Source organism: Schistocerca gregaria, chromosome 10, assembly GCF_023897955.1.
Source record: "Schistocerca gregaria isolate iqSchGreg1 chromosome 10, iqSchGreg1.2, whole genome shotgun sequence".
Taxonomy (NCBI): Eukaryota; Metazoa; Arthropoda; class Insecta; order Orthoptera; family Acrididae; genus Schistocerca; species Schistocerca gregaria.
In genome coordinates, this window is record NC_064929.1 from 83128393 (window position 1) to 83149507 (window position 21115).

Genomic DNA, 21115 nt, shown 5'->3' on the forward strand with positions numbered 1-21115 from the left:
AGGTGACATTCCCTGAACAACTAGAGAGCTCCATTCACGAGCGCGCACACATTGTGGACGAGGAAAGGAACTGTACAGGCTGGCCCCACCTTTCGGAATGTGTGTTCTGGTGTTCCCTATAGAGTCCCTTCTCCGGTACGCCACTTGTCTCCTGCGCATTCAGTTTTTGTACCGGCGTTTAGGAGAGTGTGTCCGCTACCAATCTATTCGTCAATTGTCGATTTAAAATAAGTTTCGAAAATATCGCTCGGTCGAAAATGCGTCATTTTGGAACTAGTCCATAACTGCACACGGAGAAAACCTGTATTTGTGGGGTGCAAGCGATGTTGAACCCGGAGAAAGTCGGTTCGGTTTTTGCTGGTTTTAGACATCATCAATAGCGTTTGGCCACGAAGGAGGTAAGAGGTGATGTGCAGTTGTGGTTTCTTGCTGATGTTTTGGGAACCTTTTCCTCATATCTTTTACCTATTAAGATTGTCGAATTCCTTTCGTGTGCGAGGGCTTCTCAAAAAGTAACGTGGCTTTTCAAATTGCGCGGGCAACGTAGTTTGATCATCGATCTTTTTTTTCGTTATGTTGGTACACATGTCCCGAGCAAATGTTCACAGTTTCAAGTGTACAGCACACTTCGGAATATTATCAGTCAGGTGAGGATGGCTTCCAATTTTCAAGAAATATACATTTTTTCCTCGGAATTCTAGATAGATACGCTATACTTTTAGAGTTCTCTTTAGGAAATTTGAGTACTTCCGCAGAATATTGCAAAAAAAGAGACTCGGGAAAATTTCAATCTTGTAAAGAAATTATTTGCCACATATTGCAAAAAAAATTGTGATAACAGTTATAAATAGCACTCAAAAAGTTATGCAAAAAACCCTAACGACATTTTTGTCTGAAGATACTAAATTGGAGTGCCAAAGACACTGGTGTAGGCGCGCATAAACGTGTTTTAGTGTGCTCGGCGATTTTCGATTATTATAAAAAATGGAGCACAGAATTTGCATCAAATTTTGAGTAAAAAATGGAATCAAGTGCTTTAAAACACATGAAATGTTGACAGTGCCATGCGGTGAGTCTGCTCTAAGTTAAAAAAAAAGTTTGCAAGTGGAACAAGCTCTTCCAAGATGTCCGAGAAGATGCCAATGATGAACCTCGCACTAAACGCCTCAGCACTCAACAACAGATGATTACGTCGAAGCTGTGAAGAAAATTGTTTAGGAAAATCGTCGAATTACCGTATGAGGAGCTGCTGAGGATGTTGGCATATCGGTCGGCTCGCATCATGCAGTTTTATAAGATGAAACTTATAAAATGGTAGAGCACTTGCCCGCGAAAGGCAAAGGTCCCGAGTTCGAGTCTCGGTCGGGCACACAGTTTTGATCTGCCAGGAAGTTTCATATCAGCGCACACTCCGCTGCAGAGTGAAAATCTCATTCTGGAATTTTGTAAGATGTATGGAGCATGAGGCGTGTGTCGGTGAAGTTTGTTTCAAAACATCTCAATTTTGATCAGAAGAAGCGTCGCATGAGCATCGCTGAGCTCTCCGACGTCAGTGATGATCCTGATTTGCTCAAAAGGGTCATAACTAATGACGGAACACGGGTTTACGGTTACGACGTCGAAATCAAAGCCCAATCGTCCCAATGGAAGCACCCCGGAGAGCCAAGACCGAAAAAAGCACGCCAAGTTCGATCAAATGTCAGAGTTTTGCTCACTGTTGTTTTTTTCCCTTCAGTTACCGTGCCGTAGTGCATCATGCACTTAAACCTCAAGATCGTGCGGTCAATAAGGAGTATTACCTTGACGTTATGCGCTGCGAGAAGCAATATTTAAAAAAAAAAATCGGAATTGTGGAAAAACAAATCCTGGCTTTTGCATCACAACAATGGACCTGCTCATTCATAGTTGCTTGTGACAGATTTTTTTGGCCAAAAACACACGACAAACCTGCCTCGGCCACCGGATTTGGCCCCCGGCGACGTTTTGCTGTTCCCAAAACTGAAGCGACCTATGAAAGGACGAAGATTTTCAACGATTGAGGAGATAAAAAAAAGCATCGCTGTAAGTACTCAAGGCTGTACCAAAAAGTGCTTATGAGAAGTGATTCGAGGATTTGAGGAAGCGTTGGCACGAGTATATTGTATCTGAAGGGAGATTTCTTTGAAGAGGACAGCACTGAATATTGATGAATAAATACTTTTTGAACACACCTCGTGCATCTGAAAAGTCTAAGTAGGTTTCAGCGTTGTATTCTCATGAAACTCGCTGGGAGACTAAAGCTGTCGCCCGGACCGGGTCTCAAACCTGGAACCTTAGCCTTTCATGGACAGTTGTTCTACAGACTGGGCTATTCGAACGCGGCCCACGACTCACCTTCACAGCTTTATCTTCACTATCGCCAGTACCTCATCTCCTCTCTTCCTGTTGTATTCTTCCTCAGTGATCGTAGAGCGAGCACCCGTGCGTGCATGCCCACACGTGTAGTCTGTTTCTAACTACACAGGGTGGTCACAAACAGTGTGAAAATGTTGTAAGGGTGTTGCCGGGTAGGTTGTGCTGAGAAATAACTGTAAATTAAAAAAAAAATTCGATACGTTTCACCTTCCCCTAGCTAATTAGCATTGAAGTTAGCCAATAACGCCATTGCGCGCGCAAATTCAAGCGACCCCCATACGATGTCGGGCAACGTGTTCTTCGTTCGGTTTCCTAAAGGTGAAGAAGACAGCGAAACAAAAATTGGACATGGGACGGTAGTAGGGATCGGACCAGAGCAAAAGGCTGAGCAGTCTCGTGCGCTAGCAGCTACGCTATGATAACAACTGAAACTAATTGTATCAGTTATTTGGAAAAGGGGTCGTGCCCAAGAAAGTACGAGGATCACTACAAAAAAAATTCACACTATTTTTATAAAAATACAGTTTTTATTCTGCATGTGTGAAAGTTTTGCAGTGTGTAGGTACATCCTTCCCGCTTGTTTTAGTTCAATCCGTTCCCGTGAGTGGCGCCGTCACACCATGCCTTCAAAGTGGCCTTCAAAGTGGCAGAAGCAACGTGCTGTCATAGAATTCCTGTGCTGTGAAAACGAGACAGTGGGAAACATCCACAGGAGGTTGAAAAAGGTGTATGGAGATGCTGCTGTCCATCGCAGTACAGTTAGTCGGTAGGCAAGCAGGTTACGTGATGAAAGCGGCCACACGTACTGCACACACTCCACACAATGTGCAGAGAGTTAACGAATTGGTGACTGCTGAGAGACGCACCACAGTGAACGAATTGTCACGCTGCTTTGAGATAGGGGAAGGAAGTGTTTGCAGAATACTGAAAGTGTTGGTGTTAATAAAGGTTTGTGCCAGGTGGGTTCCCAGGATGTTGACAGTGGCTCAAAAATAAAAAAAAAACAACCAAGAAAAACGGTATGCATCGAACTTTTTGCAGCAGTACGAGAATGGTGGAAATGAATTTCTTGGAAGAATTGTGACAGGTGATGAAACATGGCTCCATCATTTCACCAGAGACGAAGGGGCAATCAATAGAGTGGTACCACGCAAATTCACCCAAGAAAAAAAAAAAATTCAAAACCACATCTTCTGCTGGAAAAGTTATGGCTACTGTGTTTTCCGATTCCGAAGGACTCTTGCTTGTGGACGTCATGCCAAGTGGAACCACCATAAATTCTGATGCATTTGTGACGACACTGAAGAAACCTCAAGCTCTACTGAGTCGTGTTCGACCACATCGGCCAAAGCAGGATGTTTTGCTGTTGCACGACAATGCACGGCCACATGTCAGTCGAAAAACCATGGAAGCGATCACAAAACTGGGATGGACAACACCGAAACACACGCCTTACAGTTCTGACCTGGCTCCATGTGACTATCATCATCTCTTTGGGAAACTGAAAGACTCTCTTCGTGGTACAAGGTTTGAAGATGATGACTCCCTTGTGCACGCTGCCAAACAGTGGCTCCAACAGGTTCGTCCAGAATTTTGCCGCGCGGGTATACAGGCGCTGGTTCGAAGATGGCGAAAGGCTGTTGAGAGGGATGGAAATTATGTGGAGAAATGAAAATATTGTTCCTAAAGAATGTATCTACACACTGTAAAACTTTCAAACATGTAGAATAAAAGATGGATTTAAAAAAAAATGGTCATTTCTTTTGGAGTGACCTTGGCAAATTTTTCAGAAGACCCAAAGAACTGTTGTTATACAACTGATTTAAGCATGGTGTCATGTAGTTTCCTTGTAGCAGTTGACCCCAGGATGACACAATATAAGTCATTACAACATACCTTAGCCATAGACTTTGATCAGTGATCGAATTTGAATGTACTGGAGATGATCTATTTTTCGAACCTGATCATGTTTAGCAACTACCGGTCTCTGCAGCTGAAGGATTGTGTTATTAAAATTCGTATTCGTACTGCTCATGTTCTTTATAGCAATAAAACTATGCGTTTTGAGCTTGCAGATTTATTCGTAATGTACCCAAAATACAAACAAAAGCAAAATACAGTAAAGCAGACACTGGTGGATATGCTTCATCTTTATCTCGTCCATCCGTCACAAGCCACTGGCAAACACTGTAATAAAATTGATTGTATTCGTCAGGTGTGTATTGTAAAATTTTCTTTCATCGTTTAAGTTTTCTTCTTTTTTGATGCAAATTTCACTACGCGCTTGTTCATATGGACATGGTCCCTTCTCTGATTCATTACTCTTCAGACTAGCACTTTGTTGTTACACCAAACGATATGTACAGATATGACTATCATTTATCTCCGGTACATGTAATTTAAGAAAGAGAGGGCGTGATGCCTTTTACAGTTAATATATTCAATGTTATATCGCACACCGCTTGAATCTGCTCCCGCAACCGACTGTGTGACTAAATTCACTGCTAATTAACTCTGAAACGGTGCAACGTATCGAATTTTTTTTCTGAACAATTTTTTCTCAGCACAACCTTACAAGATTTTTACTATTTCTGGCAACCCTGTATATTGCCTGTGCGAAATATCCTCGCCGGCGGAAAACAATGGTAGCACTAATCGTGCGAAATGTCAAGTGTACGGAAGTAGAGACTTTTATGTCTTCTAGCGGGCGGTAGGTACACAGACTAAACTTCTTATTGCCTATTAAGTGGCTAAAATGTTTCTAGCCCTCATAGCAAACATTCTACAATATTCTTTTGTCAAGTAAATAGATTGGACACATCTGCAAAGAAATCGCTCCGTATTATACCACAGTGCAGAAAACACACGTACAATGTTTCATAACGGAAAAACTCAACGTTCTTCTTCAGGAAGCTATGGAGATGACTGCTGAAGTTGAAAATGTAAGAGGAAAAACTTTGCGGAATAATGCGAGGTAGTGTGAGAAAGCCAGAAACACGGTATGCGTTAATTCATACTCGCAACATAGTACAGAAGTGTTGCTGCATGATGAGATAACGCCTGTGAAAACACCTATTTTGGTGTGTGTCGGGAGCATTTTCACAATCTCAGTCACAAATAGGCGAGCGGTATACATTACATTACGTAGCTACAGCAACACCTTATTCCAAACACCTCAGGTACGTGAGCTGTTGTACTCGACAGTGATCCACATCACAACGAAATAAACCTCCCAAATCCTACGTTGTGCCCAAGCATTGTGTTTCTTGCATTCACTATTTTTGATTCCGTATTTTGTCAATTCGTTTGATCTTCAGCCGTTTCCAACAACACCGTTTTGAACACATTTATAATCTTTTCACGTCTGAATTCTCCATCGTCCATGTTCTGCATCACTGACGCATATACGTATCGTGAAACAGTCATAAAAACGCGAATGTTTCTCTAGAGGTCTCTGCAGGACATTGTAAAACGCCACATATAAATCTTCTATCAAGCTTCTGTGTTCTGCTACAGTTTCATCCATGTAAGTTAAGCTTTCCCTCCAAAAATATCGCCTTTGATTGTGATGAGACGTATTACAAAATGTTCCCGAAATAAGCGATATTTATAGTAGACGTATCGGAACAGGCGACGTCACCTCAGCATCACTTCGCTTAGCCCAGTATCGAACGGTTAACCATCTTTGGTTCCAATGGCTCTGAGCACTATGGGACTTAACTTCTGAGGTCATCAGTCCCCTAGAACTTAGAACTATTTAAACCTAACTAACCTAAGGGCATCACACACAACCATGTCCGAGGCAGGATTCGAACCTGCGACAGCAGTCGCGCGGTTCCAGACTGAAGCGCCTAGAACCGCTCGGTCACCCCGGCCGGCAAACCATCTTTATTGGCCTCTATATCGACGGCAGGTTAATCTCAATCTTGCCTCCTCCGCACCGAACGATAAAAGGTGTTATGAGACCCCCTTCGTTATACAAAAAGTCGGAATGTAATATCACAATTAACCAACGCAATGATGAAGTTTATTAATGGGCAAAAGCGAACCTCATGTTATTGATGAAGTTTATATGGTAAACCGCTGAAGAGTTGAACAGGGGACATATCGCCCAGTCAGTTCAAAATATCGACATTCATTTGTTGGCGAAAAGATATACATAATAGCAAACCGGCAATGCTGTGTAATTGGATATACGTAGTAATCTTCTACCCCTCTTTCCGTCCATTTCCTCGATCGCCCCCTCTGTCCATCTCCTGTTCCACCCCCTGCCCTCCTCCCGTCCCCTCTGACCGTGATAATTGCTTATAGTTACTGGAAACAAAATATTGATTGGGAATTAAAATCGCTTCAAATAAGTGGGTTAACCGGTTGGGATCATTGGTATGTAGCAATGAAGGATCGCAGAGGATAGGAGCTTCAGTGACAGTATTTCTCATACGACGGGTAGGAATATGAAGTTTCAGACGGTTCATATTCCAATGTAGTATTCTAGCCAAACGTGAAAAGCCATAAGCACGGTTATTTTCCTGTTTACCGGTAAAACCGACTGCGAAGAAGAAACCGAAACAGCAGATTTTTGTGTATATATAGGAAGAAGAATCGTTTTAATGCTCTGCTATTTTAATTTAAACTATCTGCGAGAAAGAACATTAAACCGCCGACTTTACAATACAAGACTTCCTTTTCGCTGTCTGATTTGACCGATAACATGTTCATTTTGATTTAAAAGCACGTACTCAATGTACATCCAAATGTTTAGTAGAGTTTAGTGTTGAAAAATTTGAAGCACATGGAGATTTTCGGTAATTACGTTGAAATGTTTCATACAGCAGTAACAGCTCATCGCCCGCCGCTACTCTCACGTAGACTGTGAGGTATGCACATATTTTTTTTCTTTAATCGAAGTTTTGTTATTCATAATTTGCATCACCTTCAAAACTTTCGGCGCTAATTAAGGACATGGACGCACAGTCTTTGCCGAATGCACTTCTGACCAAAAAGATATTGTGGTAGTTGGAGTCCAAGGTTTTTTTGTTAATCATGCCTTTTTGCCTCCTTGTGGTGGTTGTCCCATAGAAACTTTTATCCTCTAAGACATATTTCTTTATACCAACCGAGAAGTGAAATACCAGTTCCCACTGATTTAGCTTGAAAAAATTTCATATAACTAAATAAGTATTTTCTTAAAATTCTTCATCCCCTAAGAGAGGGAATTTCGAAAAATCGCTTCTTAAACGATGCGTACAGTATAAAATCAACACAATAAATTTCAAGTTTCTATCGTTAACGGTTTTGGCTCATTTGCCTTTTATATACGGAGATAAATAAACACATCAGACGACGTTCGATCATGTTTCGGGAGTGCATTTGGGATATTAACAACTCTTGTATCGATATTTCGGCTGACAACCTTTCAGCCATTCTCAAGACCGGTCACGAAATGGATTTTTAAAGCGCTTTACATTGTGAAGTAAACGCGCATACCTCAGATAACACTGTTGGTAATAAGAGCGTCAGACTTAGACAAAACTTTACGCCGGTAAAGAGTAAACAAAGCAAGCACAGTTATGTCGAAATGCCAGGCAGTGAAGGTAATGTAACAATATTTCCTCTGAGGGCGCAGCCGTGAAATGAGGTGTCTCCATGATTTGTCGAGCTGGAATCCCTCGTCACGGCTGAGCAGGTTGTCTGCTAATTCTGTTGCCACAACTTCCTTGACCACTAAATCCCACTAGGATGAGGCTGTGGCCAATATCTTACATTTGCCTTAACCAGAGGAATGGCCAGAGTAAATACAATGCTGAACCTCTGCAGATTTATTGAGCTGTAATAGGCGTCTGTTTCGCTTGTGGTCAATACAACGTTATATTAACTGCCTGGCATTCCAAGACATGGCATCCCTAATAATGAACCAAATACTCCATAAGCGCCGTGGGTTCGCTTACTCTGCACCTGCTTTGTTTTACTCTTAAAGGTGTACATTCTTGGCCCTGCGACTCACTTTGGGCATGGCTGAAAGATTTTCAGGCAAAATATCGGTACAAGAGTTAATAATATCCGAGATGCACTACTGAAAAACTTGGAAAAAAAAACGTTTGTAAGGTGATACATAGAGCGTGATTGTATTATTCTTTGACTGTTTTGTTTTTAAGTACCAAATGAGTTAAACTATTTTTCTGTTTCCTTTCATGATTTTTCAGTGTTAAAAACGGTTATTTAATGAAAATCATCCCACCAGTTTATATCCCTATTTACACACAGTGTATGTCATTTCTCCGTAGTGGTATCGTACAACCTGAAACAGTTTTCGCTTGCAGATATTTCGTCTTCTGTGGAAGAACAATCAGTAGAACATATGTCGAAGTTGCCATGGAACATTGGCATTGTGCTATGAAAACGAAGCAGAATAATAAAAATGAAGACTAAGAAAACGCAGAGGACGAATCCACTACTACACCATGACTTAGGCTTGTTAACGATATTCGACAACACCGCTTCTCGCTCCAACGACATCAACTCTTTCTTCCCGAGAAACCTTCACTCTGACGTCCCGTTCTGTTCCGTTGACTGCCTGTGTGAATGTCGCTTTTTGAAATGTATCGAGTCTTCTGCCGTTCCGTTCCGTCACGGTAGAATCTACTTTTAACGCGCTTAATTGATTCTAGGGAAAGGTTTCTCAGTTTAGGTTTTCTCTCCTTCTACAATCTTTAACCTTATCTGCTTGTTGTATTCTGTTATTGTTTGTGTAGACTACTTTTATAGCTGGCAGAGGTCCACGAGAAGTACTTAATTGTACGTACAATCTTGTCAAGATTTAATAGTAATCTAATTGCCTTGAATTTGCTGCTGTAATTAATAAAAAGTGTAACCTTTTTCACACAAATATGTTGTGTAACCTGTTGGCTCTTTAGGAGACGTGTTTTGCATTGACGTCAGTCGCCTGTGATCTCGACCTTGGATGCAGACTAATGGAGGGAGTAATATTCTGAACAGGTTACCCTGTCGCCAGGTAAGCAAGTTTACGTTCGCGAACCGTCAAACGGTCCTTAATGACGCATTCTCTCGCAAATATCCCTGCATTTCTGTGCTAACTATAGCTGGGCAAACGACTGACGTCTTTCGCCTGTGACCTCGACCTTGGATGCAGACTAATGGAGGGAATAATATTCTGAACAGGTTACAATGTCGCCAGGTAAGCAAGTTTACGTTCGCGAACCACCAACCGGTCCTTAATGGCGAATTCACTCGCAAATATCCCTGCTTTATTATGATAACGAGAGCTGGGCAAACGGTTGACGTCTTTCGCCTGTGACCTCGACTTTGGAAACAGCCCACAGGAGGGGATAATATTCGGAACTGGTTACCATGTCGCCAAGTAAGCAACTTTACGTCTGCGAACCATCAACCGGTCCTTAATGACGCCTTCACTCACAAATATCCTTGCTTTATTGTGCTAACTAGAGCTGGACAAACTACACTCGTAATCGAATGAGCTTGCAATTTCCCGATACGCCGCACAGCTCGAAGCAGTATCGAGATCTCCAGAATGAGATTTTCACTCTGCAGCGGAGTGTGCGCTGATATGAAACTTCCTGGCAGATTAAAACTGTGTGCCCGACCGAGACTCGAACTCGGGACCTTTGCCTTTCGCGGGCAAGTGCTCTACCAACTGAGCTACCGAAGCACGACTCACGACCGGTACTCACAGCTTCACTTCTGCCAGTATCCGTCTCCTACCTTCCAAACTTTACAGAAGCTCTTCTGCGAAACATGCAGAACTAGCACTCCTGAAAGAAACGTCCCGAGTTCGAGTCTCGGTCGGGCACACAGTTTTAATCTGCCAGGAAGTTTCATATCAGCGCACACTCCGCTGCAGAGTGAAAATCTCATTCTGGAAACATCCCCCAGGCTGTGGCTAAGCCATGTCTCCACACTATCCTTTCTTTCAGGAGTGCTAGTTCTGCATGTTTCGCAGAAGAGCTTCTGTAAAGTTTGGAAGGTAGGAGACGGATACTGGCAGAAGTGAAGCTGTGAGTACCGGTCGTGAGTCGTGCTTCGGTAGCTCAGTTGGTAGAGCACTTGCCCGCGAAAGGCAAAGGTCCCGAGTTCGAGTCTCGGTCGGGCACACAGTTTTAATCTGCCAGGAAGTTTCAGTATCGAGATCTGTTAGAACAACATTTGAATCATGCCGCACGAGAGCAAGCGATCACGAGAAACTAAAAAAAAATCGCTCCAAAAAGCAACTACAGCTCTGCTTGAAACTTCACAGTTTCGTGAAAGAGGGAGAAGTAATATTAATTCCTACAATTGCACAAACTCTTGTTATATTTCAGCTACTTTACAATAAGAGTTGTATCTATGCTGTATCCATATGGCGTTTATTGTGTCTTCTTTGTGAAGCTGACAGTCAAAGACACGAAGTATTGTCCTTCAAAAAGATTACTCGATTCTGAACTCCGTGCATTGTTTTATTAGGTTATTTGAGATTTACCCGCCGGCCGTGGTGGCCGTGCGGTTCTAGGCGCTTCAGTTTGGAACCGCGAGACCGCTACGGTCGCAGGTTCGAATTCTGCCTCGGGCATGGATGTGTGTGATGTCCTTACGTTAGTTAGGTTTAAGTAGTTCTAAGTTCTAGGGGACTGATGAGCTCAGATGTTAAGTCCCATAGTGCTCAGAGCCATTTGAACCATTTTTGAGATTTACCAACCGATACGCAAATGAGCATTTACATCCCTGTTCAAATTTTAGAATAACATGTAAAAGAAAGTGCCATTGTTTCAGATAAGGTGGTAGCATACATATGAAACAAAGAAAATAAATTGAAAATGTATGCTTAATATACGAAATACTTCACACTAAATTATTGTAACTAGAATTGCGAAAATAAACAAGTGGCAAAACTAGCTACAGAGATAGTGCCAACAGACAGGAGATACCAGTATAGGGAAAAGTTAGATAATGAGATTAAATAGTGATTGTGATTATTTACTGAGTGGATTGCATTACCCAACTATGTATTTATTCCTGTCTTCTACTATACTCTGTTCATTATAAGAATAACCCTGATGTGAACATCACTCCATATATTCTTCCACGTTTGCTTGAATCTCATTGGATTTCGATTCACGTGGAGCAGAAGCCAAGCTGTGACCAGTACAGTAGAGTACGGTCGTAGGGATACGTTTTATGCTGTGTTACGCGCGGGACAACAGCTCTACCGGCGCATTGAGCTTTGACGGCACTGGCCAACCAGCGATCCAACTAACCTGCAATGGTGTGAGCATTTGGAGCTCACTCGTAAAAAGTGAGCAAACAATATGATGCAAAAACGTACTGCAAGGATTTCACCATACATGTTGAATACTGAAGCCAGTGAAGATATTAATTACAGTCAGTCGTCAGATAATCCCTTAGCTCTTGCCTTATTCGAATCCGAGAAACACGTCTCAGTTCTGGAGCTGCCACCTGCTACGTTGATAAAGAATCGACCAACAACAGAAGCAACGAAGCCACCCAGGCGCCGCATTTTCTCCTCTTTTTTTATGAGGTGCTGTTCCTAATCCCACCAGTATTCGGCAGTGACACGTGAATAAGCTGTGTGCGTTACTTACGGCAGCTTAACAGTGTTGTTGTTTCTCGGGCCAAATCCATTAACTTGGCTCTAGATCAGTTCTATTGGGTTCATATTCTAATAGTACAGTGGCAAACGTAAAAATTCAGCATTTGTATCGTGTGCTCGATGCTATGAAAATGATTGTTTTCTGTGTTTCTACGACACGTACATACATTTGTGGTATAAAACAATGGACATAGTCCAAATAAGGAGTATTTAGTTTTTCATTTTTGCCTTCAAAAATTAGACATGTATTCTTAATTTAAGCAGCCTTTATTAACAGACTTTCATAAAATATCCATAATGAAGAATTTATACAGGGTGTTACAAAAAGGTACGGCCAAACTTTCAGGAAACATTCCTCACACACAAAGAAAGAAAACATGTTATGTGGACATGTGTCCGGAAACGCTTACTTTCCATGTTAGAGGTTGCACGTGCTGCTCTGAGATGAAGAGGTTAGCACAGGAAAGGAATTCGTGGTGGGCCGCATCAAACCAGTCAGTAGACTGATGACCAAAAAAAAAATAAATAAATAAATAAATGTTCTAAGTTCTAGGGGACTGAAGACCATAGATGTTAAGTCCCATAGTGCTCAGAGCCATTTGAACCATTTATGAAGTTCATGACGCGAAAATTCCCACACTTCATTGACTCCATATTTGAGAATGAGGGTTCCTAGTGACTTGCAACGTACTTTACACAAAATTTGAAAATTTTATGAAGTTTTCTCTCTGATGACTCCCACAAAATGAAGATAGGAAGCAGGTTACTGCTTACTATATTTTCGCTGTTCGTGCAGTAAAACTGCTCCATCACGCATAACGTTTTAACTTATTCCTTCTTTACTACTAACTCTATTCGCGAAACAATTCCCAGACACAGTTCACATGTAACACTGGATGTACTTCCAAAATTATATTGTGCAGAGTTCGCGAGATATGATATCATAAACATTGAAATACGTCAAAATGAAACTGCAGGGCAAAATTCGTTAGAGATATAGGTGAAACAAATGTGCAAATACGTGTGAAATGTGTTATGTTAATGAGAAGTAGGTGACGTGCGTACTTGGGAAAACACAGTTCCTGCGGTAGCTGGATCGATTTCAACGTAACTTGATATTCATATTACTATCTGGAAAGAAATACTGTTGGGGAGTCGAGGGGGAGGAGTAACAACGAGAATCCTCTTATTCGAGTGAGAGTGATAGCGTGGAGACAGAGCGGAGGAAGAGACAGAGTTAGAGGAGAGAGGAAGAGATGGACAAAGGTTGGGCGACGGAAGGGGGGGGGGGGGGGGGGGATTCTGAACTATAAAGTCCGTTCTTCATAAGAATAAACCAGACGTAAACATACACAAACCCGATGATTGGTCAGAAGCCGTAGCACACGTACACAGGTGTTGTTACGCTCTAGGAAGTAGGTTCTACTTTGTATCAAATATGTTGTTGCTAAGTTACGTTAAATGAATCTTTATTAAATTCAAATGTATTTACAGCCATCAACGTATTTCTTAATCACTGTTTAGCTGTGTAGCCTTTATTTTAAACACGTGTACTGTCACAGCCTCTGCACTGTTGTGCTCTGATTGTCACGCTGTTGATACGCAAAAAGAAAATGAATGGCGCTGCTTACTGTTTCGTAGTTAAACATGCGTTTGGAACACGGTTAAAAAGTGTCGAGAAGTAGGCTGTTCTTAATGTTTTTCATAAATTTACAGAGATAATCGGCTCTGAAGTTTATCGACGCGTATTACATACAGTTGAACGCCAACTTCTACATTGTGTTTATAGCGGTATCGGCAGCGTAGTAGATTGATTATAAACTGCAGGCCACGGTTCGCTGGTTCAAGTGTTCCCTGACTCATTTTTTTTCTCGTTCAATTTGAAATACCAACATCTCGTAATTGTAAAATTCGTCATCATTTGTTATGAATAATGCACGTCTTCCTGTTTCTAGTTACGTATTGCACGCGAAATTCTTGTTCTCATTTTAAATACAGGGTGTTACAAAAGGGTACGGCCAAACTTTCAGAAAACATTCCTCACATACACATAAAGAAAAGATGTTATGTGGACATGTGTCCGGAAACGCTAAATTTCCATGTTAGAGCTCATTTTAGTTTCGTCAGTATGTACTGTACTTCCTCGACTCACCGCCAGTTGGCCCAATTGAAGGAAGGTAGTGTTGATAAGCGACTCATTGCTCTACAGTACTAGCATCAAGCACATCAGTACGTAGCATCATCAGGTTAGTATTCATCACGAACGTGGTTTTGCAGTCAGTGCAATGTTTACAAATGCGGAGTTGGCAGATGCCCATTTGATGTACGGATTAGAACGGGGCAATAGCCGTGGCGTGGTACGTTTGTATCGAGACAGATTTTCAGAACGAAGATGTCCCGACAGAAAGACGTTCGAAGCAATTGATCGGCGTCTTAGGGAGCACGGAACATTCCAGCCTATGACTCGCGACTGGGGGAGACCTAGAACGACGAGGACACCTGCAACGGACGAGGCAATTCTTCGTGCAGTTGACGATAACCTTAATGTCAGCGTGAGAGAAGTTGCTGCTGCACAAGAACGTTGACCACGTCACTTTATGGAGAGTGCTACGGGAGAACCTGTTGTTTCCGTACCATGTACAGCGTGTGCAGGCACTATCAGCAGCTGATTGGCCTCCACGGGTACACTTCTGCGAATGGTTCATCCAACAATGTGTCAATCCTCATTTCAGTGCAAATGATCTCTTTACGGACGAGGCTTTATTCCAACGTGATCAAATTGTAAATTTTCACAATCAACATGTGTGGGCTGACGAGAATCCGCACGCAATTGTGCAATCACTTCATCAACACGGATTTTCTGTGAGCGTTTGGGCTGGCATTGTTGGTGATGTCTCGATTGGGCCCCATGTTCTTCCACCTACGCTCAATGGAGCACGTTATAATGATTTCATACGGGATACTCTACCTGTGCTGCTAGAACATGTGCCTTTACAAGTACACAACATGTGGTTCATGCACGATGGAGCTCCTGCACATTTCAGTCGAAGTGTCCGTACGCTTCTCAACAACAGATTCGGTGACTGATGGATTGGTAGAGGCGGACCAATTCCATGGCCTCCACCCTCTCCTGATTTCAACCCTCTTGACTTTCATTAATGGGTGCATTTGAAAGCTCTTGTCTACGCAACCCCGGTACCAAATGTAGAGACTCTTCGTGCTCGTATTGTGGACGGCTGTGATACAATACGCCATTCTCCAGGGCTGCAACAGCGCATCAGGGATTCCATGCAACGGAGGATGGATGCGTATATCCTCGTTGGCGGACATTTTGAACATTTCCTGTAACAAAGTGTTTGAAGTCACGCTGGTACGTTCTGTTGCTTTATGTTTCCATTCCATGATTAATGTGATTTGAAGAGAAGTAATAAAATGAGCTCTAACATGGAAAGTAAGCGTTTCCGGACACATGTCCACATAACATGTTTTCTTTCTTTGTGTGTGAGGAATGTTTCCTGAAAGTTTGGCCGTACCTTCTTGTAACACCCTGTATATGTGCCGGCACGGTAGCTCAGCGTGTTCGGTCAGTGTGTTAGCTATCCTTTCTATATAAAAAAAAAAAAAAAAAAAAAAAAAAAACCTGAGCGAACGGATCAACGAACAACTGTTTAGGGTGTCACCGGACGTCCGCCCTGACAAAATTTAACAAATAATGCAGAACAATTTTTTTTAAAGAAGTGTTTGGTGCTAAATCCGCTGGATCTAGTTCCTTTTTATTTTCGACACAGTCTTTTTTTTTTAGTATTTATATTACAGTTGATATAATGGAAAAAATGCGTGTAATGGGATGAACTTTTCTTAAATTTACAATGTTATTTAGCAGTCTACTTTTTATTATCACAAATAATATAATATTCATAACCACCCACTAGTAAACATCCAAACGCATAAAGTGATATCGAAAATGTGTGCTTGCCCGTGTCTTCAAAATTGTTCGTATTTAATCGAGAGAGAACGAGAAATTGCTTCTCGGAAGATGCTATTAAAATACACTCTGTACTGCATAACTAATTATCAGCGCCGATTTTTAAGGAAATACTGCGTCCTGCACGGTTTGCCTCCAAATTATCGTCTGAAAGAGAGGTTTTTTAAAATGTTAACGAAGCTTGTTTTTCCACGGCAAACGTCAAAAGACGTTGTGTATGCGGAAACATAGCATTTATTCAGTGCAGCTGGTGCCGTTTATGTTTTCCCTATTTTTACAAAAAATACCGTTCCTTAACTTGTACTAGTAATGTCGAAAGGGACATCATCTTTCGAAAGCCGTCTGTGCCGGTCAAAATTTGGAGGTAACAAGTCGTTTCGGGCTCCTTCCAGATATCAGGGATTTCTCAAATCACGGACAAGTATAAATTTTCAGTACCACTTCATGCATTTGGTTGTTTACTAGTCGATAGTTATGAATAATAAAAATTATAAGACTAACAAATAACATTGTTGTTGTTGTAGTGGTCTTCAGTCTTGAGACTGGTTTGATGCAGCTCTCCATGCTACTCTATCCTGTGCAAGCCTCTTCATCTCCCAGTACCTACTGCAACCTAAATCCTTCTGAATCTGCTTAGTGTATTCATCTCTTGGTCTCCCTCTACGATTTTTACCCTCCACACTGCCCTTCAATACTAAATTGGTGATCCCTATATGCCTTAGAACATGTCCTACCAACCGACCCCTTCTTCTAGTCAAGTTGTGCCACAAACTTCTCTTCTCCCCAATCCTATTCAGTACTTCCTCATTAGTTATGTGATCTACCCATCTAACCTTCAGCATTCTTCTGTAGCACCACATTTCGAAAGCTTCTATTCTCTTCTTGTCCAAACTATTTATCGTTCATGTTTCACTTCCATCCATGGCTACACTCCATACAAATACTTTCAGTAATGACTTCCTGACACTTAAATCTATACTCGATGTTAACAAACTTCTCTTCTTCAGAAACGCTTTCCTTGCCATACCAGTCTACATTTTAGATCGTCTCTACTTCGACCATCATCAGTTATTTTGCTCCCCAAATATCAGAACTCCTTTACTGTTTTAAGTGTATCATTTCCTAATCTTATTCCCTCAGCATCACCCGACTTTAAGCGACTACCTACATTCCATTATCCTCGTTTTGCTTTTGTTGATGGTCATCTTATATCCTCCTTTCAAGACACTGTCCATTTCGTTCAGCTGCTCTTCCAGGTTCTTTGCTGTCGCTGACAGAATTACATTGTCATCAGCGAACCTCAAAGTTTTTATTTCTTCTCCGTGGATTTTAATACCTACTCCGAATTTTTCTTTTGGTTCCTTTATTGCTTGCTCAATATACAAATTGAATAACATCGGGGATAGGCTACAGCCCTGTTTTCCCAACCACTGCTTTCCTTCCATGCCCCTCGACTCTTATAACTGCCATCTGGTTTTTGTACATATTGTAAATAGCCATTTGCTCACTGTATTTTACCCCTGCCACCTTCAGAATTTGAAAGAGCGTATTCGAGTCAACATTGTCAAACAAACATTATAAATTTAATGAAAGTTCATCAGATTACACGTATTTTCCCCATTGTATCCATTGTAATATAAATAGTAAAGAAAATCCCTGTGTTGAAAATAATAATAATAATAAAAAAAACAGACGAACGGGACTCGATCCAGCGGCTACGGGTCTTGAACGCTAACCACTCGGCTGCGCCGCTTCATGGTAAAAATGGCCACGCACAGGTATTTGACGACGGAAATTATCTTGCGATTTTCTCAGTCACGCTTGAGAAGTACGTGCTACTGCTTACACATTTTGTTGTCCTAATGGAGTACTAGAAGTGTACGAAGTTTGCAGTAACTCCTGCCCTTGTGAGTGTTCGCGGCAGTTCCCAGCTGTGTTAAAAGAATATTTTTAGTGCTGCCTGATCCAAAAGTCCTTCACAGATTGCGAAGCGAAGGTCTTGAGCCTTGGGATGATCTCGGCGACAACACGATGCATTCCAACATAGTGTGTCCGGGTTCACGACATAATCCAAATGAAATGTTTAGAATCTTCTGCAACCTCTTGGACAATCAGTTTTCGATTGGCAGGCACAGTTCCGTTGACGCTCCTATCAGGAGCGTCGTCGGTAAAGGTCAAAGGGCGCCCTGAACGAGGATCACCTTTAACTTCCGTCCGGCCATTTTTAATCCGTGTACACTATTCGTAACACCGAGCATGGCTTAAGCCAGGGGTCTCCAAACATTTTAGCGTAAGGGCCACACTGGCTTTTCCACCGAGCACCAAGGGCCACGACCTACCTGCAGTTTTCTCGTGGCCTGATACCCCAGTACAGCTGGGAACTTCTCGGTACAGTTCAGAAGTTTTTGTGGTGCTTAACGCTGTTGCCATTCTTTACTGAGTGGCACTGCAGTAGGCCTTAAGCAGTGAACTGTATTTTGTTTGACCTTGAGCTGTGGACATAATTTCATTTCAGTTACATTGGTACAAAGAAATACTATATTTTTTTTCGTTATGCGGTGCCACAGTCATAATGTATTTCATTAAAGCCAGTACCGCCATTAGACGGTTGTTTATTTACACTGTTACATTTACACTTACACAATCATGATTTCGGCTTCAAAGTGCCATTATCAAGTATTTTCTGAAGGCAGGTTAGACAATAATAGTGAAATACATAACAAGTGATATAATCGTATAACAATCCATGTTTGTAATGTTTGCTTACAACTGTTACAAATTGCCTAAGATGGCTTTCATATGTGGTAGCTGATTCAGTTGTTAACATTACTGTGTCATTTTTATGTCATATAAATAAGATGTCACTACTATAACATGTAAATAAGATTTATAGCACCAAGATTGGCTCTGAGCACTATGGGACTTAACAGCTATGGTCATCAGTCCCCTAGAACTTAGAACTACTTAAACCTAACAAACCTAAGGATATCACACAACGCCCAGTCATCACGAGGCAGAGAAAATCAATCCCTGACCCCGCCGGGAATCGAACCCGGGCGTGGGAAGCGAGAACGCTACCGCACCATGATTACAGCCATATGTATCAATACCACGGTGTACTCACGTCTGTAATTGTATCTCATCAACCATTAACAAATACTATGATATCCCCACTTTTTATTTATTTTTTATTTTTATTTTTATTTTTTATTTTTATTTTTATTTTTAAATTTCAATGTGCTGTTTAACTTGAAATTTTTTGATTCTTTTATTTACTTAAATGCTTTTATGTACATGACATGTTTCACAAACCTGTGTTATTTGCACTCGTTCCTAATTAATGTTCCTACACGTATAAGCCAGGAAGCTGTTTTTGAAATGATTATTCAAGACTGAAACAATAGCACTAAACAGATTTTTTACGCGAAATAACGTTCGTTAAGCAGGGCAGTTTCTTTCGTTTTTCCGCTGTGCTTATCACTCGTTATGGGATGTGCTCGATAAGCAAGGTTCGAAGGTAATAAAAAAATAAAATACGACGGGCCGGGTACCACACATGTCTGACCCTTTACCGCGGGCCGGATTGATGGTGTTCGCGGGCCGGTATTGGCCGTTGTTTGGAGACCCCTGGCTTAAGCATTCAACACCGTAGGCTTCCTGCATCACTTGGTGTGTCCGTGTAACGGGTTTCTTGAGTTTCACGCAAAATTTAACGCAGACGCGTTGCTCTGCCCTCTCGATAATCGGAATCCGTGCGACACAATCTTCTACTCAATACAGCACTGGACAATTAACTAACAGACAGACAACAATGAAACTTCCGACAGTTACACGTTAAACCAAAGACCTTGTAAGAAATAACTATGGCGCTGCAGTCGCGGGATTATTTGAACATTCGGCTGGACGCCATTATAGTGGTTGTAGTCTGATGCGTGGTGTAGTATTGTTGTTTATGAAGACTCTGATTCAACGTTGTATATTTGTTGGGGCGTACATACAGTATTTGTTACTCGTAATTCTACTGTCTGTACGTTCCAATCAAAAGAAGTACAATGGTGAAGAGTTGTGCAGCGATTAATTGTACAAATAAATTCGAGAAAGGAACGAATATTACATTTCACAGATATGTGGATATTTTAAGTGGTTTTGTATGTCAGTGCACTTACTTAGTAAATGTTTTTGTAACACGGTATTAGCATAATGTCTGTGCATCTATTTGCAGGTTTCCTTTCTCAAAACCACAGCTGTTACAAAAATGGTTACACGCTGTCAGGAGGCAATATTTCCGACCGACAGAATAATTTTCCATATGTTCTGATCATTTTGAAGAAAGTTGGCTGATCGGTAGTGTTTTCATGGTCTTGATAATTTGGTCATGAGTTGCCAAAGCACTATGCCATATATAACGCACTTCTCGTCATAAAATCTAAAGCAAGGTAGAGTCAGAAAATATCTATTAATATAGTGGGCAAATCTTCGAGTATTTTGATGCATTTTGCGTACATCTATCGTAAATGAACTTCTAAAACTGCTAGGGGTCCAGTACATAACTTTTAGCAACGGCAGATTCCATGTAGTACGTAAGATAAATTCATAAACAGTGACTAGTTGCTGTTTGTTCATAAATTAAAAAGTATATTGTAGTAACGTATTTAAAAGAGGCATTACGTTTGTGACCTAACTCAAGGGAAGGCATTTTGTGACCAAAAGCGATGTATAAACATTCGAACTCCGCGCCTCAGTTTACCACTTTAATGTCCGCCGCCCAGCTAATCAATTTGTCCGCTGTTCACAGTCGACCACTAGTGCCGTTGTGGGGGCCTGCGTTAAACAGTCACGTGCGGGGATGCCAACCGTATTTCGCCGCAACACACAATTGGTGCTAAGTTAGGAATGTTGCGGAATTTTCTGAACAGACCTACAATTGGTGCTAAGTTTGGAATGTTGCGGAATTTTTTGAACAGACATGGTATCTCGGGGATGACCATGGCATTAAAATCACCATTGACAACCACTGAGTGATTTTTGCTTCAGAACATACCCAGAGGACAATTAATATGGGAACGATTACTATTTACAGTTTTCGTATATAGGTGACCCTGAGCGAAGCGGAG

General features: G+C 41.5%; 1 protein-coding gene across 2 annotated transcripts in view; it reads left to right on the plus strand.

The window, feature by feature from the left end:
- The window catches only part of LOC126293741 (uridine phosphorylase 1), a 424249-nt gene that overhangs the window by 289424 nt on the left and 113710 nt on the right, over nucleotides 1–21115 (plus strand). The gene's annotated exons all lie outside the window — the stretch shown is intronic.